The sequence below is a fragment of the Salarias fasciatus genome, chromosome 1 (assembly GCF_902148845.1).
Source record: "Salarias fasciatus chromosome 1, fSalaFa1.1, whole genome shotgun sequence".
In the NCBI taxonomy this organism is placed as follows: Eukaryota; Metazoa; Chordata; class Actinopteri; order Blenniiformes; family Blenniidae; genus Salarias; species Salarias fasciatus.
Window position 1 is genome coordinate 29,040,655 of NC_043745.1, and position 10,280 is coordinate 29,050,934.

Consider the following 10,280-nt stretch of genomic DNA (forward strand, 5'->3'; position numbering starts at 1 on the left):
CCTGATAACTTTTCTATAAAATGGCAGCGAGCCCGTTGCTGCATTAGGCAATCCACTTCTATTCCTTGCTTCTCTTTGCGAGATAAATCTCAGTCAGATACGTAAGTCATCCTGGACTCGTTGGTGACTGTGCATGGAAGCGTTTTTGATATCAGCATCAGTACAGTATGCGACCAGATCATCACCAGTGGATAATCAGGCCTACACAACAGGTTCAGCATATCGCTGCAGCCCTGATGATCCATCAAGATGACGTGTGAAGGTCAGAGTAGCCGTGACCAACACAGCTGTCACATCTCCTCCCAGCACCCTCTTGGCTAACTGGCCTTCCAAAACACTCAGCACAAAACACGGCCAACTGGGGAGCACAAGGGGCCAGGGCCAACATAGCAGTGCCTATCACCCGGGCCGGGCTGGTATCATGACATGATTACACCCCACACAATAACACAAGATGAGTTGAAAAGGTGAATCAGAACTAGTTTTTGGTGTAATGTCATTGTAGCGGTGATAAGATAGCAGTTGGCCTTCCTTCCAATAAAAACATAATGTCGGCTATAAGTATTGGCTTTTAATAATTCAATTCAACACGGCAAAATTTTTAAATGACTACCAGCACTGCTGGACAAGAGGAAATGGATAAAGTGAAGCTGTGCAGGGAGCAGATGTGAATCCACTTTGATTTCACTGCTTACGTGTGTGAGTGTGGAGCTTCTATTAAATGGATCTACTGTCTCCTTGATCAAGGGAGTCAATAAAGGGCCAGTCCTGTCAAACCCTCAGGGGTAAGTGTGTATGCACATATGTGTCCATGTGTGTGTATGTGTGCCTGTGTCTGTGTTGTGGACAGATTTTGAAGTACCCTGACAGGTGAGTGATTGAGTGCTTTCATTTCCCTCCAGCGACAACAAGACACAGACACAGACACATACACACACATACACAAACACACGTGTGATACACACACACAGGCACACATACACACAGTAGTGGATGAAGAGAGAGAGCAAGAGTGAGAGGAAGGGAGAGCTGTTGTTTCCTAAAGGATGCTGCTCCTGCCTGCATGCTTAAATTAGCTCTAAATGTTTGGATTACACACGGGAGCTCTCACAGAGGATTTAGCAGCCGTAGCCTAGAGTTCAAGGGATGTGTGGTTGTTTCCATCTACATCCACATGCAAAAGCGCACAAGCACACACACACATAGATAAATGCGCTTACAGATCAAAAGTCAATCAAATAAGACTCTTTTCGCCGTAACCTCAACAGCATCTTCGTTCCATCCAAAATTGAGTAAAGATGGAAATATGCTACAAATTTAAATTTCAAGAAGAATTTAAAGCAAATCAGAGATTTAAATGGCGTAACCAGGAATGACACCTAATTCTGTTCATCAGGTTTATTGGTACGGGGAGGTCCTTTCTCAAAAGTGCAGTCCTTTTGGCTTCGTTTAGTGGGGGGAGGATAGGATATGTTCGCAGATGCAGAGACAGAGGAGAGAAAAGGAGAAGGGGAATGAAGGAGGTCAGCGCCCCCAGCCTCAGATAAAGGCCCGCTCCCTCCCTTCTGCCTCAGCTTTCGAAGCCCCTGCCAGGATCGAGAGGCGTCTCACGTTACAGCTGTCTCTCAGTGTCATCGTTCAGAAAGAGAGAGCGCAAGCTGGAGAGAGAGAGAGAGAGAGAGAGAGAGAGAGAGAGAGAGAGAGAGAGAGAGAGAGAGCGATAAACAGACGGAGAGAGGGGGAAAACGGGACAATGCCACAGACTGAGCAGGGCTAGGCTTTCAGAGCTGGACAAGAAAAAAAAAACTACAACAGCGCAGCAGCAGGTTCAACTGGATGAAAAAAAAAACCCATGTGATTTGGCAGCCTGGTGGTGTTTTTAATAAGCTGTTAATGCAACATAAATTTTCACTACAATGTAGAAGCATTTTGAAATCACTGAAATGTGCTTTGACCTTTTCATGACAAATTATTTCGAAAGGTAGCAAGAACGGAGCTACTCAGATCATTTCCTCCGCACCACCTGGGACTAACTGAACACTGACAATTTCCGAGGAAGAAAAAAGGGGAAATTATTTTTCAATACCTCGTTTAGTGTGCTGGGAGAATAAGAGCAAGAGGAGCACACAACACACAAAGAAAGAGATAACTGTGACTCTAAGACTGCGTGCTATACGGCTTCTGAGGATTAGACATCGTTGAGTTGCCTCTCTACACATGAGCATCCTATTTTAACCTTAAAATGCTAAAAACAGCAGCTTGTCCCTGGTCCAGTAATGACTAATCCAATGACTGCTCGCATTTCTGCCTGCACAACTAACAAGGTCAGGCCACGCAGGTCAGTTCTAAGATAAGTTCATTTAAGTCTGTTTCTTTAACCACCGTTCCTGGATAGAAGCAGAGGATATCCTTCAATTCATAAAAACTTTATGAAAGAAAAGATGCAGCATATGCAGATTTTTGCTCCAAACTACAGCAGTTACACAGCCGGCACAGAAAGAAATGATTGTATCAGTGTCTTACATAAAACATAGCTCTGAACAGATGCACATAGAACTATTGTGCAGCTTTAAACTGCGTTCCTATTTGTTTGTCCTCCATCCCTGTCATTTCTCATGGCGTTACGTAGGAGTTAAATATTTTAAATTCTGGCTTAGCTTGGAGAAGGCTTTGCCAGCGCAGCTAAAATAAAAAGCCTTTGTGGCAGCAGTGACCAGATTTTAAATGCTGGAGAAGATCAATAAAAGGGGGCTGTCGAGGCGCAATCTCATGCATTTGTGTGTGCATATGTTTGTGTGTGTGTGTGTGTGTGTGTGTGTGTGTGTGTGTGTGTCCTTACCCTATGCATAAGTGCTTGTGTTCTGACAGCAAGTGTGCATGTGTGTGTGCGCTTGCGTGCGTGCGTGCGTGTCAGGCTGTTTGTATTTGTAGGCTGTGTGTCACCGTGTGTACGTGCGTCCTAACACCTTCCAAGGCTCACAGCTCCCTTGCCTGCTACAAGCTATTCTATACTATCATCAAGAACCAACTGACCCAGGAGGCACACCAATAGAGAAACCAATATCATTCCCATTCCAACATCCGAAACCTTCTTCCTATTTCTTTCCATTCCCAGTATCCTTTCCCATCTGAGCGCAGTCAGCATGGGAGAATTGCAGAGAAATGTGTAAATACAGGCCCCCTGCTACAGATTGAGAATGTCAAGGTGTGGTAAACATCACACCAAATAGCAGGTTTTCCAGACCTCATTGCCATTTCCACAGTCAAGTTCCTACTGAAATAAAATGCTGGTGGGAACCCACACAAATAGACAGCAATGGGAGGAAAATGAGAGAACAGATTTTGTTTGGCTTTTTCACAGAAAAACAAAATCCCTAACATCATGTTTACGCTGTTCCAATCCAGCCTCATTCAGCTAATGTTAAGAGACTCTGAATGTCTCCATTTCAAGAAGCCAAATAAAACTGATGTGATTTCTTTTCAAGAAAAGAAATGCTTTCATAATGTTGCCATGTTTTTTTTTGTTGTTGTTTCTTGCCACTCTTGTGTTTTGTAAAGGCCACATTAAATGGATGCTTTCAGCTCACATAAAGTGATAACCTTCTTTGCGATGTCTTTACCGCATGAATATGCGAGCGAGACAAACAGTGAATTACGAGGACTTGCTTGCTTGCAGACCTGTGGTGAACAAAACATGAGGTACATCTGTATTTTCACCCCCACACTAATGTACAAAACAAAAACAGCCCTGAAGTGGAAAAATCATGAGGACCTTTTGAGACTTCATTAAAAGAAACTAGCGTGGACTTTCCAAACAAGGCTTCTCTTTGGAGGGGAAAATCAACCTTTTCACCTTGCTGGTGGAAAAACAGACATCCCAACGAGACAGAGCATGCACAAACAACCTTGACTTTCATCAAGGAAATTCTCACATTGAATGATAAATAGAGGCCCAGGGGACGAACAGCAAAGAAGCAGCTTATCGCCTTTCCCTCCCAAATTTGGCCGCTCTGTCTTCTGTCTCCTGAAAGTCAACACAGGGTGACCCACTTGCACTTTACACTGCCTATTGTTGGGTAATTAATCCACAATATGTAATCCACACAGAAATGCACAGGGAAAACTGAAATGGGTGTTGATTTGTTTAGTCTTCATCAACAGTTGAGACTGCTTGCTTGTTTCTACAACAACAGACAAATGTGTCATTCCTTTTCAAAATGCATTTCTCACCACACAGATGGATGCAGACAACTTTGGCAAAAAACTCATTTTGAAAGCAGCTGTCACCAAGCATGCACTTTCGACAATTATTTGTGTACCCTGATTATTATCAGGACATTCGGTGAACATGCAGCGCTACCAAAATAGCAAGGTAACATAAGGTTAGGTGGATCTTCTGAGAGCTAACCAACTTTCCAGCTGGGAGGACATTAACCTGCGAGACCATGTAAACACATATCAATAAGTGAGCCACCTGCATGGCTCTGTATACAACACAAAAACAGGAGATGTGCAGCAGAGCCGATTTGATCTGTAACAATTCGACGTATTATCAATCTGATGCTTATTAGCTTTCAGGGCTTTCGCTGGTGTGTATTCTTCTCAATGGAACATTAGTCCTTACAGGATTAGTGGCTACTTCCAAAACATCTGCTAAAGTCCTCGGTTTCTTGGTGCATTTTTCCGTTTGTCATTCTTGCTTTGAGTGTGTGTGTGTCCGTGATAGATTCTCAAGCAAATGACTTAGCGATGAGGAGGAATGGGAAACTATGCCCAGGATGGACGGCTGTCTCTAACATTAGTCCTTGAATCATTTGGTTAACGGGGAGCAGACCTCTGCTTCCTCTCTAAATTTCACAGCTCAGCGTCAGCACTAACATGCAGAGATTTGACAGCGCTCCCAGATGGCCATTATTATCAATAGATTGTTTGTGGGTCTTATTAATCTCTGACTAAATATAACACACTGACATCAATGCCATGAAATATTAAGGCTGGAAGTTACTCACACTCAATTAAGCACTTTGCATGGACCGTAAAAACAATGCTGGCTATACCTTTGCACATTTGTACATTAGCATATGTGTGTTAATGCACAGTTTTGTTTTTTTGTCATTATTAATGCGTATTCTCCTTTTGGGCTTTAGGCAAATATCAGCCACATTATTTTGAAATATAATAAAAATGCACACCAAAGTCACAAGTGACGTGATATTGAACAAAAGTGGAAAAAGAATAAGTGTATTACATTTCAAATAACTAGTACTGCTTAAGGGAAAATAGAAAGTTAAATACATATTCTGCATTGCTACTTTAGTTGCATTGCAGGATTCATCTTTGGCACAGATTCAAACAAAGCTATAATACTGTCCTTTTCAATTATGTCATGATTCAAGGTGCACCATTACAGTATAAAGGTGTCTCGGTCCAATCAAAAGTAAAGGAGCACTTCACTTCTGCCACATTATCTGACTGGATTTTCCTTTCTTCTGCTTAAAGCAAAAAGATCCCTGAAATAAGGTTGCCCAGATGGGTCAATGCAATGGCAAAAGCCACAACACAGCAGCAAAAGTCACAACGGGTGGCTTTGACGCACAGCGGTCACAAGAACAGGCTTGGTTTCCGGGGGACAATATTTTATGACGGACTATTTTCAGATGGACAATTTCTGGGTTCGCTTCTGAGTTAGAAAGTAAGATCTGTCTCATAAACAGCTACAGGGATTAGACAGGTGTGTTGAAATAATAAATTATGCTGTCAGATCTCCCATTTGGAAAGAAACGGTTTATTCTAAAGTAAAAGTTTACATAAAAAGGTCTGCCACAAAATCTTGTCCCCTGGAAAAAAAACCTAGTCTGACCACTGTGCACTTCGGTTGTGGCCTTTGCGTCTGTATAGTGGCTTTTGTGGTTGTGGCTTTTACAGTTTCGCGGATCCTTCTGGGCCACCATACTGAAAGATCACTGCTCACACTATCGCTACAAAGTAAGTAAAAGTTTGGTGCGATATCAAAAAGCAATGAGAAGCATGAAAACACTCAGAAAGTTGGTACAAAAGAAGAGTGTGGCTGTGTGGCTGTCGGTACGGCCATCACTGGGAAATAGATTCAAGTGTACACCTGTGCACTTGTAATTGAACTGATGACTCCTTCACATGATATGCGCTGCACCTACTTCGACTGCAAAACCAAGTAGCACAGTTGTGTTGGTGCCGCCTCAGCCATATGACTTGATTGCTATATCATGCACACTTTATAAAACTCACTTCATTTTCCAAAGAACACAAACTATGGGTTTCCTCCATAAAAAGAAGATAGTCACATATTCAATAGTAAAGGATTATGGAGAATACAGCCTTGTGTGCACATGGGATTGTCTTCTCAAAAGCTGTCCAAGTTCTGTCAGATTCAGCACCCCCAGACACAGAGCTCGTGAACCTAATTTCACCTAATCAGCTTAGTCAATAGCAACCGTTTGCCGTGACTTTGGTAGACATGCAAATAGGGCTTAACTATGTCTATCCTTAATTCCTGAATGTTCAAGTCAAGCAGAAGTCCTCCTTTATCTCTTCAAAAACAACAGTTCCAATTTGAGGAAGAAAAAGAGATGCAGAGAGAGAGAGAGAGAGAGAGAAAGAGAGAGAGAGAGAGAATAAAACTCCAGCCTAGAGTTGACTTTTTTCTTGGCCCTGGCAAGGAGAGACATCTCTGATTTGAGTGTGCTTGAGGTAGCACAGTGTGCTTTCATTTCAAACCAACATGCCAAACAAACTCTGACAGATTTGTTCCCCTTTTTTCACTTTTGCTCTTGCTCACTCTCTCTCTCAAATTATGGGAAAACACAGTGCACAAATACATTAGTACCTCTTCTCGGTTGTATGTTCAGCTGCAGGACTTGTGTGTGTGTGTGTGTGTGTGTGTACGTACACACACACACACACACACACACACACACACACACACAAATACAGAGATTCAAACAAATCTGCACAAGATGACACTTAACAATAGACAGTTGTAATAGGGATAGAAAACTGGGAGACACTGTTCCGTTTCAATTCACTGATACCACTAATGGCTTCTTAGCAGCTCCATGAAATCAAGCAGCTGTCATGTCGATGCATCAGCAGTGAGAGGAGGGAGAGCCATCCCCATAAGGACAGAAGCACCGCGCCTTCATGTTTGGCTAAACATCTGCTCCTCTGCACTCCAGCTTTGCAGCAATAAACGGGCAAACAAAAGAGGTGGGAGGTGAAATGATCAGATTTTCCATTTCAAAGCATTTGTTCAGTTTGTTTTCTTTTTCCCTCCTCCTCTTTCTTAAACTGCTTACAGCATATGGGGACGAAAGTGGGGCCAATTTTTTTTTTTTTTCATTTTAACTGGAAGGGACAGAGCGTGAGCTATAACAACACCTTTTGTAAGATGGATGACAGAAATTAAATAGGGTCACCATTTTACAGTCTGCCAAGATCCTCTTATCTAAACTGTTGCAGACAAGTAACAGATCCTAACTGTGCGTGCAGTTATGATGAGACAAATGTCAGCGTACACATTTTAAACTTGTCAATTTTTACAAATCCGTCATTCAAACATCAATTCAACTTTGGAATAACAGTCAACAACATTTAAAAACTACACAAATGTTTGTTGTCAAATTTTGTTTTTACATACAGGTGTATTAAAGTTGATTCTTAAAAACGAGTCTTTATATGTCTTCCTGTTTCCTCCATTCATTCATTCATTCATTCATTCATGTTTAGACAGCTCTGAACAAACACTGTTATCACACATAATATTTAGTTAAAACGCAACAAACACGTTTCCCTAAATGTGGCTGTAATAAAACATCCCCATGTTTCCACCTGCCTCTGGGATTTCAAAAAAAATCCCCGTCATAAAAAATTACAACGCGTCTCTTTAAATGTGCCTTTTTTTCCCTTTTCAAGACAAACACCTCACTTATGAAGGCAAACTACACCATCTTATGAGATAAACTGACTTCAAATGCTCACTCGTAATCTTGTAATTCCCTCTGTGAAAGTACAAGCAGGACGTGATCCCGCGTGTAAACTCTAAAACTTTGGTAAAAAACTTGAAGAAAAAACGTGGATCCATTTCCTTTTAAAGTCGCCCGTCTGTTTTTGTGTGTATGTGCGCGAGAGAGAGAGCAGGGAGAGAGAGAGAGGGGAGAAAGGTAGGGGTGCTTGAGGGGCGAATTTAAAATAACCAAGATGGCGAGAGGCTTGTTGTTTTGGAAGGGGCAGAAAAAAATGGAGGATATTGTAATATACACAAAGGGATAAATTTCAACAACTCGGCCGAGCGGCTGCGAGCTCGCCTGCTGCACGACGCTCGGTTTGAGGAAGCGACCGCGGCGCAGGCAGGCAGCTCGCCGCCAGGCTGGCCGCAGCAACACGAAACGAAAAAAAAAAACCCCAAAGAAACAGCTCAAAACTCTACTGTGGGAAATAAAAACAATATAACACATCTAAAGAGAGAGGGGGGTATTTATGTATTTGCCGCTAATTGTTTTTTTTATCATTATTATTATTTTCGCGTCGAGGGACTGAAGAAGCTGGATGGATTTTAACGGACGGACGGCGAGGAGCAGCAGAGTCAGTCCAGCTCTCTTCGCCCCCCTTCACGCTGACGGTTACAACATCCAGCGACACAAAAACAAGCGACACGCAGCCGAACAACCCAAAACACACAAACCTTAAAGAAAAAAGTTCCATTCGATTAAAGAAAAACAAACAAACAAACACACAAGTTTATCGAAATACGACCGAGCCGAACGGTGCGAGAGAGAGAAAAAGGAAAGAGGGACACAAAGACGATTCCCACTATCAGGTCAGCTCTCAGAAGAAGAAGAGAGAGAAGGGGGGAAAAACACTTGGTTTTCGTGTTAAAACAGAGAAAAACTTTGACCCAACGAACCGCGAACGGCGACAAGACACGATGACCGGATGAAAAACACCGCAACAAGAAAGCAAGAAACTATCTGTAAAGCAGTTTTTTTACTCTAAGAGCTTAAGAAAGTCGAGGCGAAGCCAGCTCTACGCAGCTCATCGCTTGTTCTGTGATGGGGCGAAAAAAAGCGTCCGTGAAATAAAACACTTACCTTCTTTTAGTTTCGACACTTTACTTATTTCCAACGTGGGTTTTTAGTTGAACTAACACTTCGGCTCGGTCTTCTTTGTCGCCTCTTTTTTTCCTTGGTCGGTTTTGGTTATGAAAGAGGTCGGGGACGAATGATAAAGAAGGGAATTGGGCAGTAATTGAGTCTCGGTGTGTGAGTGTGTGTGTTAGTTACTAACAGCAGATTGAAGGAGACTCTTCTCAAGGTTTATTCAGCTCCACTTCAAGGAACCGACCTGACGTCAGCTCACTACTGCCACACAAAGAAAACTTATTATTTGTGCAGCGGTCCTGGGGAAAGGACGGATACTGTAATTGACCGTTATTACTTTAAACGCGACATTTGTCATTAGGTCCGAGGCGCGGAGCGGGAGGGATGCGGCGGTAACTTTATTTATCATGTTGTTTAGTGGGCGTCACGTCACGCGGGTAAACAAATGCCGTCGAAATAATAAATAATTGTTTGATTGCTACTTTTATCAACTTGACCGTTTCAATAATTTATTTAATGATAATAATAATATCGACTTTGCGTGTTTTTTTTCAAATTTGTTTTTACACATTAAAATTAATTTCACTTCATGCTGAAGACGTCTGACTGCATTTTATCCTTTTTTGTTAGTTTTTTGAAAGTTAGAGTAATTAATAGGGAGAGACAAGATCAGTTTATTTCTTGTCTTTTAAAGTAATTTATCTTCAAAATCGTAAGTGAGAACATTTCTTTTACTGTAATTATCAATTACGGAAACTGAAAGATTGATACACTATCTCTCTATCTATCTATCTATCTATCTATCTATCTATCTATCTATGTGTCAGCTCTGATCAAAATTACACGTGTCTCTGACTATTAACTGACCAAACCATGATCCCTCAGATGCATGATCAAACAAATACAAATCAGTTCCACGCGGGCTCTAAATGAGAAGGCATTTGTGAAACAAAAACAGAAACGGGACAGCTCTTCCTCGGGATAGGATCAATACATTGCCTGGCAAAGACAGCCATCTGTGCCTAATTGTATGCTTTACCTCCTCTTCTGAACACACAATAAGCAACAGGCTGAACGCAGGCCCTCTGACCCAGACTGGGTTTCCAGACGGGGAAGATTATTTCATTCAACTGGAAAACAACAAGGGGG

At 42.0% G+C, this 10,280-nt stretch overlaps 1 protein-coding gene across 11 annotated transcripts in view; it reads right to left on the minus strand.

The window, feature by feature from the left end:
* baz2ba (bromodomain adjacent to zinc finger domain, 2Ba) overlaps nt 1–9,340 on the minus strand; it is a 67,888-nt gene extending 58,548 nt beyond the window's left edge. For all 11 annotated transcript variants that reach the window (XM_030091200.1, XM_030091172.1, XM_030091190.1 and 8 more), the window contains exon 1: nt 9,123–9,340. The gene's annotated coding sequence lies outside the window, so the exon portion shown is untranslated. The remainder of the gene's footprint in view (nt 1–9,122) is intronic.
* Nucleotides 9,341–10,280: the final 940 nt, after the last annotated feature.